The sequence below is a fragment of the Phyllobates terribilis genome, unplaced genomic scaffold (genome assembly GCF_046119375.1).
Source record: "Phyllobates terribilis strain yellow unplaced genomic scaffold, ASM4611937v1 Scaffold_7__3_contigs__length_470593459, whole genome shotgun sequence".
Taxonomy (NCBI): Eukaryota; Metazoa; Chordata; class Amphibia; order Anura; family Dendrobatidae; genus Phyllobates; species Phyllobates terribilis.
Genome location: NW_027362767.1, coordinates 458024679 through 458051369, shown reverse-complemented (window position 1 = coordinate 458051369; position 26691 = coordinate 458024679). Strand labels below are relative to the sequence as shown.

Sequence of the window (26691 nt, the reverse complement as noted above, 5' to 3'; positions counted from 1 at the left end):
TCAAGCATCGAGCAGTGGGGGCTGCCTTCAGTGTAGCACCAGCGCTGCATATAAATGGCTTCATGTGTCAATCTGCGCGGAATGTCAACAAACTGCACAAATGTGCCAGAGAACACGGCACGTCCGCCGCCAGGGAATGCCGAAGGTGCGCCATATCTATCATGCATTGTGCTATATGCCTCCACATATCATAAACTACAATAAAGGGACAAGACGATGTAATGTGGCGAATCTCTGGAGCATTGCAAGAAAATGTGCGAGCCAGACGTGCAACAAAATCACTCCGGATCAAGATGCAAAAATGCACAAAAATGTACAAGACAGACGTGCAACAATATCACCCCGGATCAAGATGCAAAAATGCACAATAAATGTACAAGCCAGACGTCGATGTGCAACAATATCACCGCGGATCAAGATGCAAAAATGCACAATAAATGTACAAGCCAGACGTCGACGTGCAACAATATCACTCTGGATCAAGATGCAAAAATGCACAATAAATGTACAAGCCAGACGTCGATGTGCAACAATATCACCCCAGATCAAGATGCAAAAATGCACAATAAATGTACAAGCCAGACGTCGATGTGCAACAATATCACTCTGGATCAAGATGCAAAAATGCACAATAAATGTACAAGCCAGACGTGCAACAATATCACCCCAGATCAAGATGCAAAAATGCACAATAAATGTACAAGCCAGACGTCGATGTGCAACAATATCACCCCGGATCAAGATGCAAAAATGCACAATAAATGTACAAGCCAGACGTGCAACAATATCACCCCAGATCAAGATGCAAAAAAGCACAATAAATGTACAAGCCAGACGTCGACGTGCAACAATATCACTCTGGATCAAGATGCAAAAATGCACAATAAATGTACAAGCCAGACGTCGATGTGCAACAATATCACCCCAGATCAAGATGCAAAAATGCACAATAAATGTACAAGCCAGACGTCGATGTGCAACAATATCACTCTGGATCAAGATGCAAAAATGCACAATAAATGTACAAGCCAGACGTGCAACAATATCACCCCAGATCAAGATGCAAAAATGCACAATAAATGTACAAGCCAGATGTCGATGTGCAACAATATCACCCCGGATCAAGATGCAAAAATGCACAATAAATGTACAAGCCAGACGTGCAACAATATCACCCCAGATCAAGATGCAAAAAAGCACAATAAATGTACAAGCCAGACGTCGATGTGCAACAATATCACCGCGGATCAAGATGCAAAAATGCACAATAAATGTACAAGCCAGACGTCGATGTGCAACAATATCACCGCGGATCAAGATGCAAAAATGCACAATAAATGTACAAGCCAGACGTCGACGTGCAACAATATCACCCCGGATCAAGATGCAAAAATGCACAATAAATGTACAAGCCAGACGTCGACGTGCAACAATATCACTCTGGATCAAGATGCAAAAATGCACAAAAAATGTACAAAAAAATGACAAATTTTGCAGATACCTGACCCTTAATGGTAGCACAGGAGCCTTTCCAATGGACAGAACTGTAACCCAAGTCCAACTCCAGACAATGTACTATTTTATTAAAGGCGCAGTAACCTGAGAACTTGCTTTAACCATAAAGTGAAGCTGTTTTGCGTTCTATGACTTGGGGTGATGGTGACTGTAAATTAATTGTATTTAAATGGAGCAGATTACCACCTTCAGTGGTGGTGGGGGGTTATAACTTGCAATTTGCCTTATTTTAATTTGCAGCGTACTGAGGGTACACGGATTGTGGGATAATTTTTCTATAGTTGCATAAAGGGGAAAACCACAATTTTAAAAAATTGCAAAAAAAGGAAAAACATAAAAAAGTCCAAAAGTAACGCAATATGTTCAGCTCAAAAAAAAAAGCCCAAGAAGCATTTCCCAATTAATAATGATAATCATCATCGCATTTTTTTTTGTGTTTTTATTTTTTTTTTGTTTTTCCTTTTATTACTAGTAGTAGTGATAGTAGCTCCAGGTCAAAAGTCATTATCCCGGAAGGAAACATTGACTTCTGCATTCAGTCAGTTTACAAGAAAAGTAAAGTACAAAAAAAACGTCTCAGCATCACAGTAAAACCTAGGGAGATATGGCTCCATGAATTGCAAAGTAGACGTCTGACCTCAAACATGCTAATTCACCTCCCGGGGGACTTAATCAGCCTCTTTGTGGAAGTACAGATAAAACTTTTTGACAGCAAATGCTGTTCTAATAAAATGGAATTTTCAATTACTCGGAGAACATCTGCTCTGATTCGCCATTAGTGGCACATTCTCCGGCGAGGAGACGCCGTGCACAAGTCCCCGCACCGCAGGTCCACACCTTCATCTTTCTCACACGCTATTTTTTATTTGGTGTAATTTTTTTTTTATAAGTTTATTATATCATGAAAAAAAAAAAAAAAATTAAAAAGTTAAGATACGAAAAATCTATAGTCATGGTGACAACACTAAAAAAACAACAGTTATCCCTAAGAATGTGTCAGGCATTATTATAGTACACCATTATATATTTCCCATCATTAGTAGAGCTTAAAGGGCATGTAAACTTTTGCAACTATTTTTTTTTTTTTTTTAAATTTGCTCCCATGCTTTTAACAGGAAGAAAAAAAAAAAAAAATGAAGCAAGTTGGATTTGAAATCTCCCACCGTTTTATGTACACAGCTCCATGTGTCTCCATGGTTACCCTGTGTAGTCTTGTTCTGCGGTCATACTTGTTTCTACTTAGTAATATGTGTGTGTGGGGGGGGGGGGGAACGTGAGCGCAGGAGCAGACTACAGGGCATTTGTTTGAGTCTGTAACCATTGGACACACATAATTCTGCATGCAAGCTGTGAACACAAAACGGTAGAAGTTGAGAGTGAGTGAAAAAAAGTCTACATATCCATAGTGAAATGCCATATAAGAGTAGGAGGTACCTAGGTGGTAGGGAGCGCGGGGGGTCTGGTTGTCTCCTCCACCGCCATACATAAGATGCTCTGGTGCTATACCGCCACCGCACGGCGGCTGCTTGTAATCTGGCTTCCTATTGGCTGCTTTACCCCAATATTTCGGGAAGTGCTGTGAATTAGAACCCTGCCTATAATGATGGACACAGGAGCCGGCCGGGCACAAAGCCTTCTCCTTCTATCGGTAGAATTGATGAAGCGAATGTTTCCTTGGAGCATTAAGTATGCGGCGTGCGCAGAACAGATAAGAACTGCCGCGAAAACCTTTCTTTCCATTTGACTCATTTACGAAAATCACAACAAAAAGGATTTAATGATGTTTTTTTGGGTGAATTGCATTAAACAGCCGCGGACCCGTCGCCGTAATCACAGAATTGTGTTTTCACGTCCTTAAGTCTTGGAGCAGCGCGGCTTCCAGCGGAGACGCGGCTCGAGCTTATCTGAAGACAGATCCGAGCCCCCCGAGGCTTCAATGAGCTCCGGCGCCGGGCTGAACGCAGACTTCTTAATTGAAAAAGACAAGATGTTTGCATTGGACGTTTGCATCAGGAAGACATGAAAAAAAACAAAACACAAGCGATGGCGGCGAAACCCCGGAAGCCACGCGCCACCGAAAACCGCAGCAAACGTGGCCTTTATCGGCCCGGAATTAGAAACCCGACGATGGCATCCATAATAAATCCGCGCCCAACGCCGCCTCAATATATCGTCTCCGATGAAGCGCCAAGTCCTCTCCTTATTTCTTTTTTTATGTTCCTTTAAGAAGGGTTTATATAACTAATTCTCCTTAATACCGAGGCCACAACTCATGCACAGAATCCGGCAGCGACTGCCGCTCAGCCGCACAGTCCTCTCCTTAAAGGCACGGTGGCATCAGAAAATCACCTCTTGGTACAATCAGCCTTTTGTGCTACGTGCATTTTTTTGGGCATTTTTTTTTTCTTTTAATATCATGATTTTATAAAAAAAAAAATATATAGTAATCTTGCAATTTTCACATTCGCCACATGCACTAATGTAGACTCAAGAGTCCAGTCCTTTAAGAAAGGGTTTTCAGCAGGCTCATTATAATCAGAGGCAGGATCACCTTTATATACAGCTGATAAACAGGATCCACCATTCACAATAGGAGAAGTCACAGCTCACCTCCTCCTCCTCCTGTACAATGACTGATAACACCTTTATATACAGCTGATAACACAGGATCCACCATTCACAATAGGAGAAGTCACAGCTCACCTCCTCCTTCTGTACAATGACTGATAATACCTCTATATACAGTAGATAACACAGGATCCACCATTCATAATAGGTGATGTCACAGCTCACCTCCTCCTTCTGTACAATGACTGATAACACCTCTATATACAGTAGATAACACAGGATCCACCATTCACAATAGGCGATGTCACAGCTCACCTCCTCCTCCTGTACAACGACTGATAACACATCTATATACAATAGATAATACAGGATCCACCATTCACAATAGGTGATGTCACAGCTCACCTAACCCGCATCCTGTACAATGACATTCGCACACGCTCATTAGATGCTATAATGTTACGATATTGGAGTAGTACTGCTGGAAACCAGTAGCTGAAGGAGAACAAGCAGGAACAGCAAGCAATAGTAGAAGTTCTTGAAGTTACCAAGGAGTTGTAGAAAATAGTCCATAAATGACTTAGAAGAGTCTGGGTAAGAATGTTCAGGAGCTGGAGACTGAAACTAGGCTAATAGCTAGACACAATACTCAAGCAATGAGTGAGAGTTCCATGTGGCTTTAAGTAGGCCCAAACAGGAAACAAGATGGATTCCACGGTACAGAATCTGGCATCTTGGTAAAGGGCAATTTCAGAACACAACAGCAGCCTCCAGTAGTAAGGAGTGAAACTGCAGCACAATTATTAAAATGAACAATAGCAGCCACTAGTGGTCAAACTGTAGAAGGGCAACAGAAATCCTGACATATAATCATGGGGTCAGATTCTGCACATTGCGGCTAATGTATATGTGAATTTCCTAAAAGCACAGGACGTTAGGGTCTAAAACAGCCCTAGTGGCCGGTGTGAGAATGCAGATTGTGATATGGAAAAAACATTACAATAGATTTTATAAGAATATATGCAACACAAAACCTGGAATTAAACAGATGGACAGACTCCGTGTAAACACTCTGTGCTGCTCGGGACACGCTGCCTCCGGAACATGGAGCCCGGTCTTCAGCAACGCCATCATGACCAGACAGGTTATTTCCACCCCAGGAGATCAGCGCCATCTGCTGAACGTCTGTGAGGTCGGCCACCGCTCTGCTGAAATCCTCTGTGCTGCTGTGCATACAATGCCATTGGCTCCACACAGCACATGGCGCAGAGCCGCCTGGCGATAATCTGCCGTACTTCACAGGATATATACGTCTCTTGTACCATGGGGCAGGCGCTGCTGCTTCACTAAAGCCTGCTCCATATGTCCGCTGACCAGAGCTTTAATGTTTCGGTAACTCTCCGTTCGCTGAATGATGGGGAAGGATCGATAGGATTAGTCTGAAATAAGGCGAAGAGCCGCCATCGATCATCAGGTGCACGCGGCGACTTCACCTCGACAATACGAGAAAGTCCAAAACACAAGGTCTGCTAAAATACAGGAGAGGGCGGCAGTGCGTGTGTGCAACAGTATGTGTGTGCGGCAGAGTGTGTGCGTGACAGTGTGTGTGCGTGACAGTGTGTGCGGCAGAGTGTGTGCGTGACAGTGTGTGTGCGGCAGAGTGTGTGCAACAGTGTGTGTGCGTGACAGTGTGTGCGTGCAGAGTGTGTGCGTGACAGTGTGTGTGCGTGACAGTGTGTGCGCGCAGAGTGTGTGCGTGACAGTGTGTGTGCGTGACAGTGTGTGCGCGCAGAGTGTGTGCGTGACAGTGTGTGTGCATGACAGCGTGTGCGTGACAGTGTGTGCGGCAGAGTGTGTGCAACAGTGTGTGTGCGTGACAGTGTGTGCGTGCAGAGTGTGTGCAACAGTGTGTGTGCGTGACAGTGTGTGCGTGCAGAGTGTGTGCGTGACAGTGTGTGTGCGTGACAGTGTGTGCGCGCAGAGTGTATGCGTGACAGTGTGTGTGCATGACAGCGTGTGCGTGACAGTGTGTGCGGCAGAGTGTGTGCGGCAGAGTGTGTGCAACAGTGTGTGTGCGTGACAGTGTGTGCGTGCAGAGTGTGTGCGTGACAGTGTGTGTGCATGACAGTGTGTGCGCGCAGAGTGTGTGCGTGACAGTGTGTGTGCGTGACAGTGTGTGCGCACAGAGTGTGTGCGTGACAGTGTGTGCGCGCAGAGTGTGTGCGTGACAGTGTGTGTGCGTGACAGTGTGTGCGTGACAGTGTGTGTGCGTGACAGTGTGTGCGGCAGAGTGTGTGCGTGACAGTGTGTGTGCGGCAGAGTGTGTGCGTGACAGTGTGTGCGGCAGAGTGTGTGCGTGACAGTGTGTGCGGCAGAGTGTGTGCGTGACAGTGTGTGCGGCAGAGTGTGTGCGTGACAGTGTGTGCGGCAGAGTGTGTGCGTGACAGTGTGCGGCAGAGTGTGTGCGTGACAGTGTGTGCGGCAGAGTGTGTGCGTGACAGTGTGTGCGGCAGAGTGTGTGCGTGACAGTGTGTGCGGCAGAGTGTGTGCGTGACAGTGTGTGCGCGCAGAGTGTGTGCAACAGTATGTGTGTGCGGCAGTGTGTGTGCGTGACAGTGTGTGCGGCAGTGTGTGCGTGACAGTGTGTGCGGCAGTGTGTGCGTGACAGTGTGTGTGCGGCAGAGTGTGTGCGTGACAGTGTGTGTGCGTGACAGTGTGTGCGCGACAGTGTGTGCGCGCAGAGTGTGTGCGTGACAGTGTGTGTGACAGTGTGTGTGCGTGACAGTGTGTGTGCGTGACAGTGTGTGTGCGTGACAGTGTGTGTGCGTGACAGTGTGTGCGGCAGTGTGTGTGCGTGACAGTGTGTGTGCGGCAGAGTGTGTGCAACAGTGTGTGTGCGTGACAGTGTGTGCGCGCAGAGTGTGTGCGTGACAGTGTGTGTGCGTGACAGTGTGTGCGCGCAGAGTGTGTGCGTGACAGTGTGTGCGGCAGAGTGTGTGCGTGACAGTGTGTGTGCGTGACAGTGTGTGCGGCAGAGTGTGTGCGTGACAGTGTGTGTGCGGCAGAGTGTGTGCGTGACTGTGTGCGGCAGAGTGTGTGCAACAGTGTGTGTGCGTGACTGTGTGTGCGCGCAGAGTGTGTGCGTGACAGTGTGTGTGCGTGACAGTGTGTGCGGCAGAGTGTGTGCGTGACAGTGTGTGTGCGTGACAGTGTGTGCGGCAGAATGTGTGCGTGACAGTGTGTGTGCGGCAGAGTGTGTGCAACAGTGTGTGCGGCAGTGTGTGTGCGTGACAGTGTGCGGCAGAGTGTGTGCGTGACAGTGTGTGCGGCAGAGTGTGTGCGTAACAGTGTGTGCGGCAGAGTGTGTGCGTGACAGTGTGTGCGGCAGAGTGTGTGCGTGACAGTGTGTGTGCGTGACAGTGTGTGCGCGCAGAGTGTGTGCAACACTATGTGTGTGCGGCAGTGTGTGTGCGTGACAGTGTGTGCGGCAGTGTGTGCGTGACAGTGTGTGCGGCAGTGTGTGCGTGACAGTGTGTGCGTGACAGTGTGTGTGCGGCAGAGTGTGTGCGTGACAGTGTGTGTGCGTGACAGTGTGTGCGCGCAGAGTGTGTGCGTGACAGTGTGTGCGCGCAGAGTGTGTGCGTGACAGTGTGTGTGACAGTGTGTGTGCGTGACAGTGTGTGTGCGTGACAGTGTGTGTGCGTGACAGTGTGTGCGGCAGTGTGTGTGCGTGACAGTGTGTGTGCGGCAGAGTGTGTGCAACAGTGTGTGTGCGTGACAGTGTGTGCGCGCAGAGTGTGTGCGTGACAGTGTGTGTGCGTGACAGTGTGTGCGCGCAGAGTGTGTGCGCAGAGTGTGTGCGTGACAGTGTGTGCGGCAGAGTGTGTGCGTGACAGTGTGTGTGCGTGACAGTGTGTGCGGCAGAGTGTGTGCGTGACAGTGTGTGCGCGCAGAGTGTGTGCGTGACAGTGTGTGCGCGCAGAGTGTGTGCGTGACAGTGTGTGTGACAGTGTGTGTGCGTGACAGTGTGTGTGCGTGACAGTGTGTGTGCGTGACAGTGTGTGCGGCAGTGTGTGTGCGTGACAGTGTGTGTGCGGCAGAGTGTGTGCAACAGTGTGTGTGCGTGACAGTGTGTGCGCGCAGAGTGTGTGCGTGACAGTGTGTGTGCGTGACAGTGTGTGCGCGCAGAGTGTGTGCGCAGAGTGTGTGCGTGACAGTGTGTGTGCGTGACAGTGTGTGCGGCAGAGTGTGTGCGTGACTGTGTGCGGCAGAGTGTGTGCAACAGTGTGTGTGCGTGACTGTGTGTGCGCGCAGAGTGTGTGCGTGACAGTGTGTGTGCGTGACAGTGTGTGCGGCAGAGTGTGTGCGTGACAGTGTGTGTGCGGCAGAGTGTGTGCGTGACAGTGTGTGCGGCAGAGTGTGTGCGTGATAGTGTGTGTGCGTGACAGTGTGTGCGCGTAGAGTGTGTGCGTGACAGTGTGTGTGCGTGACAGTGTGTGCGGCAGAGTGTGTGCGTGACAGTGTGTGTGCGTGACAGTGTGTGCGGCAGAGTGTGTGCGTGACAGTGTGTGTGCGTGACAGTGTGTGTGCGTGACAGTGTGTGTGCGTGACAGTGTGTGTGCGGCAGAGTGTGTGCGTGACAGTGTGTGCGGCAGAGTGTGTGCAACAGTATGTGTGTGGCAGTGTGTGTGTGCAACAGTGTGTGCGGCAGTGTGTGTGCGTGACAGTGTGTGCGACAGTGTGTGTGCGTGGGGCAGTGTGTGCGGCAGAGTGTGTAAGGCAGTGTGTGTGCGTGACAATGTGTGCGGCAGTGTGTGTGTGCAACAGTATGTGTGTGTGTGCAACAGTGTGTGCGGCAGTGTGTGTGTGCAACAGTATGTGTGTGTGGCAGTGTGTGTGTGCAACAGTGTGTGCGGCAGTGTGTGTGCGCGACAGTATGTGTGTGTGGCAGTGTGTGTGTGCAACAGTGTGTGCGGCAGTGTGTGAGCGCGACAGTGTGTGCGGCAGTGTGTGTGCGTGGGGCAGTGTGTGTGGCAGAGTGTGTGGCACTGTGTGTGTGCAGCAGTGTGTGTGCAGCAGTGTGTGTGCGGCAGTGTGTGTGTGCACGGCAGAGTATGCGGCAGTGTGTGTTTCCAGGGCAGCAGTGTGTGCACGCAGCAGAGTAAGCAGAAGTGTGTGTGCAGGGCAGTGTGTGTGTGGCAGTGTGTGTGTGTGTGCGCGGGGCAGTGTGTGTGTGTGTGTGTGCGGGGCAGTGTGTGTGTGTGCGGGGCAGTGTGTGTGTGCGGGCCAGTGTGTGTGCAGGGCAGTGTGTGTGTGTGTGCGGGACAGTGTGTGTGTGCAGCAGTGTGTGCGGGGGGCAATGTGTGTTCAGCAGTGTGTGTGCGGCAGAGTGTTTGTGTGGGGGGCAATGTGTGTGGCAGTGTGTGTGTGCAGCAGTGTGTGTGTGCGGCAGAGTGTGTGGGGGGGCAATGTGTGTATGTGTGCCAGTGTGTGTGTGCAGGGCAATGTGTGTGTGCAGCAGTGTGTGTGGGGGGGCAATGTGTGTTCAGCAGTGAGTGTGCGGCAGAGTGTTTGTGTAGGGGGCAATGTGTGTGGCAGTGTGTGTGTGCAGCAGTGTGTGTGTGCGGCAGAGTGTGGGGGGGGCAATGTGTGTGGCAGTGTGTGTGTGCGGCAATGTGTGTGTGCGGGGCAGTGTGTGTGTGGGGCAGTGTGTGTGCGCGGAGCAGTGTGTGTGTGCACAGCAGAGTGTGCAGCAGTGTGTTAGCAGAAGTGTGTGTGTGTGGGGCAGTGTGTGCGGCAGAGTGTGTGTGTGGGGGGCAATGTGTGTGTGCAGCTGTGTGTGTGTGCGGCAGAGTGTGTGTGCAGCAGTGTGTGTGCGGCAGAGTGTGTGTGCAGCAGTGTGTGTGCGGCAGAGTGTGTGTGGGGGGGGCAATGTGTGTGGCAGTGTGTGTGCGAGGCAGTGTGTGTGTGCAGGGCAGTGTGTGTGTGTGCGGGGCAGTGTGTGTGCGGGGCAGTGTGTGTGTGTGCAGGGCAGTGTGTGTGTGGCAGTGTGTGTGTGCGGGGCAGTGTGTGTGTGCAGCAGTGTGTGTGTGCAGGGCAGTGTGTGTGTGTGCAGCAGTGTGTGTGCGTGGCTGTGTGTGTGTGCACGGGGCAGTGTGTGTGTGCAGCAGTGTGTGTGGAGGACAATGTGTGTTCAGCAGTGTGTGTGAGGCAGAGTGTTTGTGTGGGGGACAATGCGTGTGGCAGTGTGTGTGTGCAGCTGTGTGTGTGGGGGGGGCAATGTGTGTGTACAGCAGTGTGTGTGCGGCAGAGTGTGTGTGGGGGGGCAATGTGTGTGTGCAGCAGTGTGTGTGCGGCAGAGTGTGTGTGGGGCAGTGTGTGTGTGTGGGGCAGGGTGTGTGTGTGCGGCAGAGTGTGTGTGTGGGGGGCAATGTGTGTGGCAGTGTGTGTGTGCAGCAGTGTGTGTGTGCGGCAGAGTGTGTGGGGGGGCAATGTGTGTGCGGGGGGCAATGTGTGTTCAGCAGTGTGTGTGCGGCAGAGTGTTTGTGTGGGGGGCAATGTGTGTGACAGTGTGTGTGTGCAGCAGTGTGTGTGTGCGTCAGAGTGTGTGGGGGGGCAATGTGTGTGTGTGTGCCAGTGTGTGTGTGCAGGGCAGTGTGTGTGTGCAGCAGTGTGTGTGGGGGGCAATGTGTGTTCAGCAGTGAGTGTGCGGCAGGGTGTTTGTGTGGGGGGCAATGTGTGTGGCAGTGTGTGTGTACAGCAGTGTGTGTGTGCGGCAGAGTGTGCGGGGGGGCAATGTGTGTGGCAGTGTGTGTGTGCGGCAATGTGTGTGTGCGGGGCAGTGTGTGTGTGTGTGTGTGCGGTAGTTTGTGTGTGCGCGGGGCAGTGTGTGTGCGCGGAGCAGTGTGTGTGTGCACAGCAGAGTGTGCAGCAGTGTGTTAGCAGAAGTGTGTGTGTGTGGGGCAGTGTGTGTGTGCGGCAGAGTGTGTGTGTGGGGGGCAATGTGTGTGTGCAGCTGTGTGTGTGTGCGGCAGAGTGTGTGTGCAGCAGTGTGTGTGCGGCAGAGTGTGTGTGGGGGGGGCAATGTGTGTGGCAGTGTGTGTGCTGGGCAGTGTGTGTGTGCAGGGCAGTGTGTGTGTGTGTGCGGGGCAGTGTGTGTGTGTGCAGGGCAGTGTGTGTGTGCGGGGCAGTGTGTGTGTGCAGCAGTGTGTGTGCAGGGCAGTGTGTGTGTGTGCAGCAGTGTGTGTGCGTGGCTGTGTGTGTGTGCAGCAGTGTGTGTGTGCAGGGCAGTGTGTGTGTGTGGCAGTGTGTGTGTGCAGCAGTGTGTGTGGAGGACAATGTGTGTTCAGCAGTGTGTATGCGGCAGAGTGTTTGTGTGGGGGACAATGCGTGTGGCAGTGTGTGTGTGCAGCTGTGTGTGTGTGTGGGGGGCAATGTGTGTGCGCAGCAGTGTGTGTGCGGCAGTGTGTGTGCGGCAGAGTGTGTGTGGGGGGGCAATGTGTGTGTGCAGCAGTGTGTGTGCGGCAGAGTGTGTGTGGGGCAGTGTGTGTGTGTGGGGCAGGGTGTGTGTGTGGGGCAGGGTGTGTGTGTGGGGCAGAGTGTGTGTGTGGGGGGCAATGTGTGTGGCAGTGTGTGTGTGCAGCAGTGTGTGTGTGCGGCAGGGTGTGTGGGGGGGCAATGTGTGTGCGGGGGGCAATGTGTGTTCAGCAGTGTGTGTGCGGCAGAGTGTTTGTGTGGGGGGCAATGTGTGTGACAGTGTGTGTGTGCAGCAGTGTGTGTGTGCGGCAGAGTGTGTGGGGGGGCAATGTGTGTGTGTGTGCCAGTGTGTGTGTGCAGGGCAGTGTGTGTGTGCAGCAGTGTGTGTGGGGGGCAATGTGTGTTCAGCAGTGAGTGTGCGGCAGGGTGTTTGTGTGGGGGGCAATGTGTGTGGCAGTGTGTGTGTACAGCAGTGTGTGTGTGCGGCAGAGTGTGCAGGGGGGCAATGTGTGTGGCAGTGTGTGTGTGCGGCAATGTGTGTGTGCGGGGCAGTGTGTGTGTGCGGTAGTTTGTGTGTGCGCGGGGCAGTGTGTGTGCGCGGAGCAGTGTGTGTGTGCACAGCATAGTGTGCAGCAGTGTGTTAGCAGAAGTGTGTGTGTGGGGGGCAGTGTGTGTGTGCGGCAGAGTGTGTGTGTAGGGGGCAATGTGTGTGTGCAGCTGTGTGTGTGTGCGGCAGAGTGTGTGTGCAGCAGTGCGTGTGCGGCAGAGTGTGTGTGCAGCAGTGTGTGTGCGGCAGAGTGTGTGTGGGGGGGACAATGTGTGTGGCAGTGTGTGTGCGGGGCAGTGTGTGTGTGCAGGGCAGTGTATGTGTGTGTGCGGGGCAGTGTGTGTGTGTGCAGTGCAGTGTGTGTGTGCGGGGTAGTGTGTGTGTGCAGCAGTGTGTGTGTGTGTGTGCAGCAGTGTGTGTGCGTGGCTGTGTGTGTGTGCACGGGGCAGTGAGTGTGTGCAGCAGTGTGTGTGGAGGACAATGTGTGTTCAGCAGTGTGTGTGAGGCAGAGTGTTTGTGTGGGGGACAACGCGTGTCGCAGTGTGTGTGTGCAGCTGTGTGTGTGTGGGGGGGGCAATGTGTGTGTGCAGCAGTGTGTGTGCGGCAGTGTGTGTGCGGCAGAGTGTGTGTGGGGGGGCAATGTGTGTGTGCAGCAGTGTGTGTGCGGCAGAGTGTGTGTGGGGCAGTGTGTGTGTGTGGGGCAGGGTGTGTGTGTGCGGCAGAGTGTGTGTGTGTGCGGCAGAGTGTGTGTGCAGCAGTGTGTGTGTGGGGGCAATGTGTGGGGCAGGGTGTGTGTGTGCGGCAGAGTGTGTGTGTGTGGGGCAGTGTGTGTGTGCAGCAGTGTGTGCGTGGGGGGCAGTGTGTGTGCGGCAGAGTGTGTGTGGGGCAGTGTGTGTGTGTGCAGCAGTGTGTGTGTGTGCAGCAGTGTGTGTGGGGCAGTGTGTGTGTGTGGGGCAGTGTGTGTGTGTGGGGCAGTGTGTGTGTGCAGTGTGTGTGTGTGCAGCAGTGTGTGTGTGGGGGGCAGTGTGTGTGCAGCAGAGTGTGTGTGGGGGGGGCAGTGTGTGTGTGCAGCAGTGTGTGTGTGCAGCAGTGTGTGTGTGTGTGGCAGTGTGTGTGTGCAGCAGTGTGTGTGTGTGTGTGTGGCAGTGTGTGTGTGCGGCAGTGTGTGTGCGGCAGTGTGTGTGTGGGGGGGGCAGTGTGTGTGTGCGGGGGGGCAGTGTGTGTGTGCAGCAGTGTGTGTGTGCAGCAGTGTGTGTGTGGGGGGGGCAGTGTGTGTGAGCAGCAGTGTATGTGTGCAGCAGTGTGTGTGCGGCAGTGTGTGTGTGCAGCAGTGTGTGTGTGCGGCAGAGTGTGTGTGCAGCAGTGTGTGTGTGTGGCAGTGTGTGTGTGAGCAGCAGTGTGTGTGTGCGGCAGTGTGTGTGTGCAGCAGTGTGTGTGTGTGTGTGTATGAGCAGCAGTGTGTGTGAGCAGCAGTGTGTGTGTGCGGCAGTGTGTGTGTGCGGCAGTGAGTGTGTGCATCAGTGTGTGTGTGTGTGTGAGCAGCAGTGTGTGTGAGCAGCAGTGTGTGTGTGCGGCAGTGTGTGTGTGCAGCAGTGTGTGTGTGTGTGTGTGTGAGCAGCAGTGTGTGTGAGCAGCAGTGTGTGTGTGCAGCAGTGTGTGTGTGTGTGTGTGTGTGAGCAGCAGTGTGTGTGTGCAGCAGTGTGTGTGGGGCAGTGTGTGTGTGTGCAGGGCAGTGTGTGTGTGCGGGGCAGTGTGTGTGTGCAGCAGTGTGTGTGTGCAGGGCAGTGTGTGTGTGTGCAGCAGTGTGTGTGCGTGGCTGTGTGTGTGTGCACGGGGCAGTGTGTGTGTGCAGCAGTGTGTGTGGAGGACAATGTGTGTTCAGCAGTGTGTGTGAGGCAGAGTGTTTGTGTGGGGGACAATGCGTGTGGGCAGTGTGTGTGTGCAGCTGTGTGTGTGTGGGGGGGCAATGTGTGTGTGCAGCAGTGTGTGTGCGGCAGTGTGTGTGCGGCAGAGTGTGTGTGGGGGGGCAATGTGTGTGTGCAGCAGTGTGTGTGCGGCAGAGTGTGTGTGGGGCAGTGTGTGTGTGTGGGGCAGGGTGTGTGTGTGCGGCAGAGTGTGTGTGTGCGGCAGAGTGTGTGTGGGGGGGCAATGTGTGGGGCAGGGTGTGTGTGTGCGGCAGAGTGTGTGTGTGTGGGGCAGTGTGTGTGTGCAGCAGTGTGTGTGCGGCATAGTATGTGTGTGGGGGGCAGTGTGTGTGCGGCAGAGTGTGTGTGGGGCAGTGTGTGTGTGTGCAGCAGTGTGTGTGTGTGGGGCAGTGTGTGTGTGCAGCAGTGTGTGTGTGGGGCAGTGTGTGTGTGTGGGGCAGTGTGTGTGTGCAGTGTGTGTGTGTGCAGCAGTGTGTGTGTGTGCAGCAGTGTGTGTGTGTGTGTGCAGCAGTGTGTGTGTGTGTAGCAGTGTGTGCGGCAGAGTGTGTGTGGGGGGGCAGTGTGTGTGTGCAGCAGTGTGTGTGTGTGTGTGGCAGTGTGTGTGTGCAGCAGTGTGTGTGTGTGGCAGTGTGTGTGTGCAGCAGTGTGTGTGCAGCAGTGTGTGTGTGTGGGGGGGCAGTGTGTGGGGGGGGCAGTGTGTGTGTGCAGCAGTGTGTGTGCGGCAGTGTGTGTGTGGGGGGGGCAGTGTGTGTGTGCAGCAGTGTGTGTGTGTGCAGCAGTGTGTGTGCGGCAGTGTGTGTGTGGGGGGGGCAGTGTGTGTGTGCAGCAGTGTGTGTGTGCGGGCAGAGTGTGTGTGCAGCAGTGTGTGTGTGTGGCAGTGTGTGTGTGAGCAGCAGTGTGTGTGTGCGGCAGTGTGTGTGTGCGGCAGTGTGTGTGTGCAGCAGTGTGTGTGTGTGTGTGTGTGTGTGTGAGCAGCAGTGTGTGTGAGTAGCAGTGTGTGTGTGCGGCAGTGTGTGTGTGCAGCAGTGTGTGTGAGCAGCAGTGTGTGTGTGCGGCAGTGTGTGTGTGCAGCAGTGTGTGTGTGTGTGTGTGTGTGTGTGTGAGCAGCAGTGTGTGTGTGCGGCAGTGTGTGTGTGCGGCAGTGTGTGTGTGTGAGCAGCAGTGTGTGTGAGCAGCAGTGTGTGTGTGCGGCAGTGTGTGTGTGCAGCAGTGTGTGTGTGTGTGCGGGGCAGTGTGTGTGTGTGCAGGGCAGTGTGTGTGTGCGGGGCAGTGTGTGTGTGTGCAGCAGTGTGTGTGTGCAGGGCAGTGTGTGTGTGTGCAGCAGTGTGTGTGCGTGGCTGTGTGTGTGTGCACGGGGCAGTGTGTGTGTGCAGCAGTGTGTGTGGAGGACAATGTGTGTTCAGCAGTGTGTGTGAGGCAGTGTGTGTGAGGCAGAGTGTTTGTATGGGGGACAACGCGTGTCGCAGTGTGTGTGTGCAGCTGTGTGTGTGTGGGGGGGGCAATGTGTGTGTGCAGCAGTGTGTGTGCGGCAGTGTGTGTGTGGCAGAGTGTGTGTGGGGGGGCAATGTGTGTGTGCAGCAGTGTGTGTGCGGCAGAGTGTGTGTGGGGCAGTGTGTGTGTGTGGGGCAGGGTGTGTGTGTGCGGCAGAGTGTGTGTGTGTGCGGCAGAGTGTGTGTGCAGCAGTGTGTGTGCGGCAGAGTGTGTGTGGGGGGGCAATGTGTGGGGCAGGGTGTGTGTGTGCGGCATAGTGTGTGTGTGGGGGGCAGTGTGTGTGCGGCAGAGTGTGTGTGGGGCAGTGTGTGTGTGTGCAGCAGTGTGTGTGTGTGCAGCAGTGTGTGTGTGTGGGACAGTGTGTGTGTGCAGCAGTGTGTGTGTGTGCAGCAGTGTGTGTGTGCAGCAGTGTGTGTGTGTGTGGCAGTGTGTGTGTGTGGGGCAGTGTGTGTGTGCAGTGTGTGTGTGTGCAGCAGTGTGTGTGTGTGGGGCAGTGTGTGTGTGCAGCAGTGTGTGTGCGTGCAGCAGTGTGTGTGTGCAGCAGTGTGTGTGCGGCAGTGTGTGTGTGCGGCAGAGTGTGTGTGTGGGGGGCAGTGTGTGTGTGCAGCAGTGTGTGTGTGCAGCAGTGTGTGTGTGTGGCAGTGTGTGTGTGTGCGTGTGGCAGTGTGTGTGTGCAGCAGTGTGTGTGCGGCAGTGTGTGTGGGGGGGGGGCAGTGTGTGTGTGGGGGGGCAGTGTGTGTGTGAAGCAGTGTGTGTGTGCAGCAGTGTGTGTGTGCAGCAGTGTGTGTACGGCAGTGTGTGTGTGTGTGCGGGGCAGTGTGTGTGTGTGCAGGGCAGTGTGTGTGTGCGGGGCAGTGTGTGTGTGCAGCAGTGTGTGTGTGCAGGGCAGTGTGTGTGTGTGCAGCAGTGTGTGTGCGTGGCTGTGTGTGTGTGCACGGGGCAGTGTGTGTGTGCAGCAGTGTGTGTGGAGGACAATGTGTGTTCAGCAGTGTGTGTTCAGCAGTGTGTGTGAGGCAGAGTGTTTGTATGGGGGACAATGCGTGTGGCAGTGTGTGTGTGCAGCTGTGTGTGTGGGGGGGGCAATGTGTGTGTGCAGCAGTGTGTGTGCGGCAGTGTGTGTGTGGCAGAGTGTGTGTGGGGGGGCAATGTGTGTGTGCAGCAGTGTGTGTGCGGCAGAGTGTGTGTGGGGCAGTGTGTGTGTGTGGGGCAGGGTGTGTGTGTGCGGCAGAGTGTGTGTGTGTGCGGCAGAGTGTGTGTGCAGCAGTGTGTGTGCGGCAGAGTGTGTGTGGGGGGGCAATGTGTGGGGCAGGGTGTGTGTGTGCGGCATAGTGTGTGTGTGGGGGGCAGTGTGTGTGCGGCAGAGTGTGTGTGGGGCAGTGTGTGTGTGTGCAGCAGTGTGTGTGTGTGCAGCAGTGTGTGTGTGTGGGACAGTGTGTGTGTGCAGCAGTGTGTGTGTGTGCAGCAGTGTGTGTGTGCAGCAGTGTGTGTGTGTGGGGCAGTGTGTGTGTGTGGGGCAGTGTGTGTGTGCAGTGTGTGTGTGTGCAGCAGTGTGTGGGGCAGTGTGTGTGTGCAGCAGTGTGTGTGCGTGCAGCAGTGTGTGTGTGCAGCAGTGTGTGTGCGGCAGTGTGTGTGTGCGGCAGAGTGTGTGTGGGGGGGGCAGTGTGTGTGTGCAGCAGTGTGTGTGTGTGGCAGTGTGTGTGTGTGTGCGTGTGGCAGTGTGTGTGCAGCAGTGTGTGTGCGGCAGTGTGTGTGGGGGGGCAGTGTGTGTGTGAAGCAGTGTGTGTGTGCAGCAGTGTGTGTGTGCAGCAGTGTGTGTACGGCAGTGTGTGTGTGGGGGGGGCAGTGTGTGTGTGCAGCAGTGTGTGTGTGCAGCAGTGTGTGTGCGGCAGTGTGTGTGTGCAGCAGTGTGTGTGTGCAGCAGTGTGTGTGCGGCAGTGTGTGTGTGGGGGGGCAGTGTGTGTGTGCAGCAGTGTGTGTGTGCGGCAGAGTGTGTGTGCAGCAGTGTGTGTGTGAGCAGCAGTGTGTGTGTGCGGCAGTGTGTGTGTGCAGCAGTGTGTGTGTGCAGCAGTGTGTGTGTGTGTGTGTGAGCAGCAGTGTGTGTGAGCAGCAGTGTGTGTGTGCGGCAGTGTGTGTGTGCAGCAGTGTGTGAGCAGCAGTGTGTGTGAGCAGCAGTGTGTGTGAGCAGCAGTGTGTGTGTGCGGCAGTGTGTGTGAGCAGCAGTGTGTGTGAGCAGCAGTGTGTGTGAGCAGCAGTGTGTGTGTGCGGCAGTGTGTGTGTGCAGCAGTGTGTGTGTGTGTGTGTGTGAGCAGCAGTGTGTGTGAGCAGCAGTGTGTGTGTGCGGCAGTGTGTGTGCGGCAGTGTGTGTGTGCGGCAGTGTGTGTGTGCGGCAGTGTGTGTGGGGGGGGCAGTGTGTGTGTGCAGCAGTGTGTGTGTGCGGCAGAGTGTGTGTGCAGCAGTGTGTGTGTGTGAGCAGCAGTGTGTGTGTGCGGCAGTGTGTGTGTGCAGCAGTGTGTGTGTGCAGCAGTGTGCGTGTGTGTGTGTGAGCAGCAGTGTGTGTGAGCAGCAGTGTGTGTGTGCGGCAGTGTGTGTGTGCAGCAGTGTGTGTGTGCAGCAGTGTGTGTGTGCAGCAGTGTGTGTGTGTGTGTGAGCAGCAGTGTGTGTGAGCAGCAGTGTGTGTGTGCGGCAGTGTGTGTGTGCAGCAGTGTGTGTGTGTGTGTGTGAGAGCAGCAGTGTGTGTGAGCAGCAGTGTGTGTGTGCAGCAGTGTGTGTGTATGTGTGTGTGTGTGTGAGCGAGCAGCAGTGTGTGTGCAGCAGTGTGTGTGTGTGAGCAGCAGTGTGTGTGTGCGGCAGTGTGTGTGCAGCAGTGTGTATGCGGCAGTGTGTGTGTGCGGCAGTGTGTGTGTGCGGCAGTGTGTGTGTGCGGCAGTGTGTGTGAGCGGCAGTGTGTGTGTGCGGCAGTGTGTGTGAGCAGCAGTGTGTGTGAGCAGCAGTGTGTGTGTGCGGCAGTGTGTGTGCGGCAGTGTGTGTGAGCAGCAGTGTGTGTGCGGCAGTGTGTGTGTGCGGCAGTGTGTGTGTGCGGCAGTGTGTGTGAGCAGCAGTGTGTGTGCGGCAGTGTGTGTGTGCGGCAGTGTGTGTGTGCAGCAGTGTGTGTGTGGCAGTGTGTGATTGTGGGGGGGCAGTGTGTGTGTGCGGCAGTGTGTGTGTGCAGCAGTGTGTGTGTGCAGCAGTGTGTGTGTGCGGCAGTGTGTGTGTGTGGGGGGGCAGTGTGTGTGTGGCAGTGTGTGTGAGCAGCAGTGTGTGTGTGCAGCAGTGTGTGTGTGTGGGGGGGGGCAGTGTGTGTGTGCAGCAGTGTGTGTGTGGGGGGGGGCAGTGTGTGTGTGCGGCAGTGTGTGTGTGCAGCAGTGTGTGTGTGCAGCAGTGTGTGTGTGCGGCAGTGTGTGTGTGCAGCAGTGTGTGTGCAGCAGTGTGTGTGGCAGTGTGTGTGTGTGTGGCAGTGTGTGTGTGGCAGTGTGTGTGAGCAGCAGTGTGTGTGTGGGGGGGGGCAGTGTGTGTGTGCAGCAGTGTGTGTGTGTGTGTGGGGGGGCAGTGTGTGTGTGTGCAGCAGTGTGTGTGTGCGGCAGTGTGTGTGTGCGGCAGTGTGTGTGAGCAGCAGTGTGTGTGTGCGGCAGTGTGTGTGAGCAGCAGTGTGTGTGAGCAGCAGTGTGTGTGTGTGCAGCAGTGTGTGTGTGCGGCAGTGTGTGTGAGCAGCAGTGTGTGTGTGCGGCAGTGTGTGTGTGCAGCAGTGTGTGTGCGGCAGTGTGTGTGAGCAGCAGTGTGTGTGAGCAGCAGTGTGTGTGTGTGCAGCAGTGTGTGTGTGCGGCAGTGTGTGTGAGCGGCAGTGTGTGTGCGGCAGTGTGTGTGTGCGGCAGTGTGTGTGTGCGGCAGTGTGTGTGAGCAGCAGTGTGTGTGTGCGGCAGTGTGTGTGAGCAGCAGTGTGTGTGTGCGGCAGTGTGTGTGTGCGGCAGTGTGTGTGCGGCAGTGTGTGTGTGCGGCAGTGTGTGTGTGCGGCAGTGTGTGTGAGCAGCAGTGTGTGTGTGCGGCAGTGTGTGTGAGCGGCAGTGTGTGTGCGGCAGTGTGTGTGTGCGGCAGTGTGTGTGTGCGGCAGTGTGTGTGAGCAGCAGTGTGTGTGTGCGGCAGTGTGTGTGAGCAGCAGTGTGTGTGTGCGGCAGTGTGTGTGTGCGGCAGTGTGTGTGAGCAGCAGTGTGTGTGAGCAGCAGTGTGTGTGCGGCAGTGTGTGTGTGCGGCAGTGTGTGTGTGCGGCAGTGTGTGTGCGGCAGTGTGTGTGTGCGGCAGTGTGTGTGCGGCAGTGTGTGTGTGCGGCAGTGTGTGTGCGGCAGTGTGTGTGTGCGGCAGTGTGTGTGCGGCAGTGTGTGTGTGCGGCAGTGTGTGTGTGCAGCAGTGTGTGTGCGGCAGTGTGTGTGTGCGTCAATAATAGGAGCGCGGTGTTGGCGGATGGATAGCTGAGGATTTCCTGCTCTCAGCACTGGGCAGCCGCCATTGATTTCGCACCAGCACATTTTTATCAGCGAAACAAGCGAGAGGCTTCATACATTGCAGAACGGAGCAGAAGTTTCCGTGCAGTCACCGGACCGCTCCCGGCACGAGGGCAGTTATTTCCCTGTAATGACCCCGCGGTCTCAGCAGCCGGTTATTTGTCTCCGCTGTCATCTGGGTTCTCTTCACCCGGTGAATTGGTGCTGACCGGATCTAGATCGGACCGGCCCTCCCCGGAGAACATGTCCCATAGACCAGTGGGCTCCTCATTATGGGGCCACATTTCATGACTATTGGGTCATTTCTTGCCCCACAATGCGATCCCCCTGGAGTCCTGCACAGGTTCTCATGGCACAGGGACCACCGGGGAGGGCCCCTCTGTTCAAGGGCCCCAGAGGATGATATGCGCATTCATGTTCCCGGTCGTGGACCAGCTGAGATTCCCTGCAGAGCCGCAAAGCAGCGGGAATCGCAAGGCACCGGTCTGAACGTGGCTCTAGGTTTTAGTTATCACAGGTACATATTAAGCAGCTGAACACCCTAATAGGGCACATGAGGAAGACGCCCGACCCGCCGCCCTCCATCTACAGAGCCGAACCGATAAGACTGATCATCCGATGTCTGCAAAACACGGTCTGGCCATGGAAGTCTTCAGGGCAGCGTTCACATGGGACGTATTTGCTGCACAATGTCTCCATGCAGATTCTGCAGCAAATATCTGCACTACACTGCTTGGCTGATGTAGAGGACATACTGCAGCAACCTTTACACTGCAGTTCTGCTGAGCCGCTGCGGTACAATCTGCAGAGCCATTTATTCTGCCGTACAATCTGCAGAGCAGTTTACGCTGCAGTACAGTCTGCAGAACCGCGGCGGTACTATCTGCAGAGCCGCTTACTCTGCAGTACAATCTGCAGAGCCGCGGCGGTACAATCTGAAGAGCCATTTATTCTGCCGTACAATCTGCAGAGCCATTTATTCTGCCGTACAATCTGCAGAGCCATTTATTCTGCCGTACAATCTGCAGAGCCATTTATTCTGCCGTACAATCTGCAGAGCCATTTATTCTGCCGTACAATCTGCAGAGCAGTTTACGCTGCGGTGCAGTCGGCAGAACCGCGGCGGTACTATCTGCAGAGCCGCAGCAGTACAATCTGCAGAGTCGCGGCGGTACAATCTGCAGAGCCGCAGCAGTACAATCTGCAGAGCCGCAGCGGTTTCCTCTGCATAGTGGGGCTGAGACGTCATAAAATCAGATCCAGACGCTGAGATTGTAGAACGGAAGATTCTGAATCCGGAAAATCTAGACAGAAAATCTGTTGGTATCTGACCTGCAGGAACGTCCCCATTAAACTCGCTCTGGTAACCGTAAAAACTCCAAAATACAACTCTGGAACCTGACGATGGGTACAAATCAGATTCACCCCAATTAATGTAACATGCGCTTGCTCCGGCTCCGTTCACATGGGATCCGCGGTGTCTTGAATGTCACAGAGCGATTGTCCGGTTCTCGGAGCCGCGAGAGCTCAGGACACAGATGACCGATGCTCAGGACACAGGAGACCGATGCTCAGGACACAGGAGACCGATGCTCAGGACATAGGAGACCGATGCTCAGGAGACCGATGCTCAGGACACAGGTGGCCGATGCTCAGGACACAGGTGGCCGAAGCTCAGGACACAGGTGGCCGACGCTCAGGACACAGGTGGCCGACGCTCAGGACACAGGAGACCGACGCTCAGGACACAGGAGACCGACGCTCAGGACACAGGAGACCGATGCTCAGGACATAGGAGACCGATGCTCAGGAGACCGATGCTCAGGACACAGGTGGCCGATGCTCAGGACACAGGTGGCCGAAGCTCAGGACACAGGTGGCCGACGCTCAGGACACAGGTGGCCGACGCTCAGGACACAGGTGGCCGACGCTCAGGACACAGGTGGCCGACGCTCAGGACACAGGAGACCGACGCTCAGGACACAGGAGACCGACGCTCAGGACACAGGAGACCGATGCTCAGGACATAGGAGACCGATGCTCAGGAGACCGATGCTCAGGACACAGGTGGCCGATGCTCAGGACACAGGTGGCCGAAGCTCAGGACACAGGTGGCCGACGCTCAGGACACAGGTGGCCGACGCTCAGGACACAGGTGGCCGACGCTCAGGACACAGGTGGCTGACGCTCAGGACACAGGAGGCCGACGCTCAGGACACAGGAGGCCGACGCTCAGGACACAGGAGGCCGACGCTCAGGACACAGGAGGCCAACGCTCAGGACACAGGTGGCCGACGCTCAGGAGACACAGGAGACCGACGCTCAGGACACAGGAGACCGACGCTCAGGACACAGGAGACCGACGCTCAGGACACAGGAGACCGACGCTCAGGACACAGGAGACCGACGCTCAGGACACAGGAGACCGATGCTCAGGACAAAGGAGACCGATGCTCAGGACACCGATGACTGATGCTCGGCGCGGCCGCTCCAGTCCCTGTGGCTTCCTTTACTCAATATCATGTAACGTTAGGTACAAGGGAGTATATATATATATATCTGCTCCTTATGGTAAATGACCGTGTAGAAGGCGTTCGGATGGGAAGTCCTGCTCCTGGGGCGCACACAGATCAATCCCAGTATATGGTTACCAGTGTCCATCTGTCCAGCGCCGGATACATTGCAACTTACAGCCGGGAAATGGTGCAAGTTTATGGAGCCTTTCCCTAAAGAATCAATAGCTGACCCTTTAATTCATGAGCTGGATTAATGGCCCCATTATCTTCAGATGTATCGACAGGCAAATCCTCCATCCAGTTTACATTGTATCAATGCAGATTTAGATGTAACCCCTCCTATGAGCTGCGGCATAGAGTAGACCCCAATACAATGGAGCTTCAATATCAACCACCGTCACCAAATGAGAAGCTTCACTGCCCATGGGTGTAACGTAGAGGATGAGGAGCCCCAGAAATGGGTCATCCAACCACCCCCCCCCAAAAAAAAAGTTATTATTAGGGGACAACTTTTAGTGGGGGATCACTCCTTTAGCTCAGAGCCTGACCCCTATGTGTCTTGGGCCGTAGAGAGCACAGATCAGCCGCCTGTATGATGTATAAGCCCATTGAATCCAACATCCATTGCACCGGGTAAATTAATATTAAGACTCCACACCGCAGGGAGACTGGAAATCTGCTGGAATGGCGAATACCTGGCTGATACATTACAGATCCTATGTTCCTTTACATATAATTGCCCCTTTTTTCTTTGTAACATACTTCCCCGGCTTCCAGCTGTAATATTTTGCAAGGAGCCATTAAAATGTTGTATAACAAGCATCAGGGCCACATCGGATCTTAATAAATGGATTTAATTCATTGCGTCTTCTCTGCCGTCCTCCAGGCAAAGTGTTACCAATTCAATAAGGAGAGAAAGAAAAAGCTGAAACCGCGGAAATGTCAACAATAAATTCTAATCATTTACAATGAGCAAAAAAAACACAGGAAAAATCCCGAAATGTTATAGTGGAAATCTCCAGAGCGCCTGTATATACCGAGCAAAATGACTAAATCTCCCCCCGAAACCGCTACAAATCCCAACAAAAGGAGGTGACGACAATCTGTGATCCCACAAACACCGGGAGAAGAGGGATCAATGCAAAGTGTTACTGAAAACCCCCGATACACTGAGAAGGATCCATAAAAGTAACGAAACGACGCAAGACAAATCCAGAAGAAAGAGCAAATACAGTCACATGTAGGTTATAATAGAAGGAGTATTATAGCAGTTATATTCATGTACATAGGGGGCAGTATTATAGCAGTTATATTCATGTACATAGGGGGCAGTATTATAGCAGTTATATTCATGTACATAGGGGGCAGTATTATAGGAGTTATATTCTTGTACATAGGGGCAGTATTATAGTAGTTATATTCTTGAACATAGGGGGCAGTATTATAGTAGTTATATTCTTGTACATAGGGGGCAGTATTATAGTAGTTATATTCTTGAACATAGGGGCAGTATTATAGTAGTTATATTCTTGTACATAGGGGGCAGTATTATAGCAGTTATATTCATGTACATAGGGGGCAGTATTATAGGAGTTATATTCTTATACATAGGGGCAGTATTATAGTAGTTATGTTCTTGTACATAGGGGGCAGTATTATAGTAGTTATATTCTTGTACATAGGGGCAGTATTATAGTAGTTATATTCTTGTACATAGGGGGCAGTATTATAGCAGTTATATTCATGTACATAGGGGGCAGTATTATAGGAGTTATATTCTTGTACATAGGGGCAGTATTATAGTAGTTATATTCTTGAACATAGGGGGCAGTATTATAGTAGTTATATTCTTGTACATAGGGGGCAGTATTACAGTAGTTATATTCTTGTATATAGGGGGCAGTATTATAGTAGTTATATTCTTGTACATAGGGGGCAGTATTATGGCAGTTATATTCATGTACATAGGGGGCAGTATTATAGGAGTTATATTCTTGTACATAGGGGCAGTATTATAGTAGTTATATTCTTGAACATAGGGGGCAGTATTATAGTAGTTATATTCTTGTACATAGGGGGCAGTATTATAGTAGTTATATTCTTGTACATAGGGGGCAGTATTATAGTAGTTATATTCTTGTATATAGGGGGCAGTATTATAGTAGTTATATTCTTGTATATAGGGGGCAGTATTATAGTAGTTATATTCTTGAACATAGGGGCAGTATTATAGTAGTTATATTCTTGTACATAGGGGGCAGTATTATAGTAGTTATATTCTTGTACATAGGGGCAGTATTATAGTAGTTATATTCTTATACATAGGGGCAGTATTATAGTAGTTATGTTCTTGTACATAGGGGGCAGGATTACAGTAGTTATATTCTTGTACATAGGGGGCAGGATTATAGTAGTTATATTCTTGTATATAGGGGGCAGTATTATAGTAGTTATATTCTTGTACATAGGGGTAGTATTATAGTAGTTATATTCTTGAACATAGAGCCAGTATTATAGGAGTTATATTCTTGTACATAGGGGGCAGTATTATAGTAGTTATATTCTTGTACATAGGGGCAGTATTATAGTAGTTATATTCTTATACATAGGGGCAGTATTATAGTAGTTATGTTCTTGTACATAGGGGGCAGGATTATAGTAGTTATATTCTTGTACATAGGGGGCAGGATTATAGTAGTTATATTCTTGTACATAGGGGGCAGTATTATAGTAGTTATATTCTTGTACATAGGAGCAGTATTATAGTAGTTATATTCTTGTACATAGGGGGCAGTATTATAGTAGTTATATTCTTGTACATAGGAGCAGTATTATAGTAGTTATATTCTTGTACATGGGGCAGGATTATAGTAGTTATATTCTTGTATATAGGGGCAGGATTATAGTAGTTATATTCTTGTACATAGGGAGCAGTATTATAGTAGTTATATTCTTGTACATAGGGGGCAGTATTATAGTAGTTATATTCTTGTACATAGGGGGCAGTATTATAGTAGTTATATTCTTGTACAAAGGGGCAGTATTATAGTGATTATATTCTTGTACATAGGAGCAGTATTATAGTAGTTATATTCTTGTACATAGGAGCAGTATTATAGTAGTTATATTCTTGTACATAGGAGCAGTATTATAGTAGTTATATTCTTGTACATAGGGGGCAGTATTATAGTAGTTATATTCTTGCACATAGGGAGCAGTATTATAGCAGTTATATTCTTGTACATAGGAGCAGTATTATAGTAGTTATATTCTTGTATATAGGAGCAGTATTATAGTAGTTATATTCTTGTACATAAGAGCAGTATTATAGTAGATATATTCTTGTACATAGGGGCCAGTATTATAGTAGTTATATTCTTGTACATAGGGGCAGTATTATAGCAGTTTTATTCTTGTACATAGGGGCAGTATTATAGTGGTTATATTCTTGTACATAGGAGCAGTATTATAGTAGTTATATTCTTGTACATAGGAGGCAGTATTATAGTAGTTATATTCTTGTACATAGGGAGCAGTATTATAGTAGTTATATTCTTGTACATAGGAGCAGTATTATAGTAGATATATTCTTGTACATAGGGGCCAGTATTATAGTAGTTATATTCTTGTACATAAGAGCAGTATTATAGTAGATATATTCTTGTACATAGGGGCCAGTATTATAGTAGTTATATTCTTGTACATAGGAGCAGTATTATAGTAATTATATTCTTGTACATAGGGGCAGTATTATAGTAGTTATATTCTTGTACATAGGGGCAGTATTATAGTAGTTATATTCTTGTACATAGGGGGCAGTATTATAGTAGTTATATTCTTGTATATAGGAGCAGTATTATAATAGTTTTATTCTTTTATAGTTGCATTATTATAATGTTTATACTCAATTACATAAAGGGCAGCATTATGGTAGTTGGAATATAATCCATTGTCACGTATCGGTTTGAGCTTCATTTCTTAGTGAGGGGTAAGAGAATTTTTTATAAAGTATATTGTAACAACGGAACTATTTTTTGTGATTTGTTCACCATGTAATTCAGGACTAGTTATTGCCTCATTAGATTTTCTAGCTGATGTGACCGGATTTGCTCTTCATATCT

The 26691-nt window shown here is 52.0% G+C and overlaps 1 protein-coding gene across 4 annotated transcripts in view; it reads right to left on the bottom strand.

Annotated features, from left to right (window-relative positions):
* Window positions 1–26691, bottom strand: part of PCDH19 (protocadherin 19) — a 236536-nt gene that overhangs the window by 60053 nt on the left and 149792 nt on the right. The window lies entirely within an intron of this gene.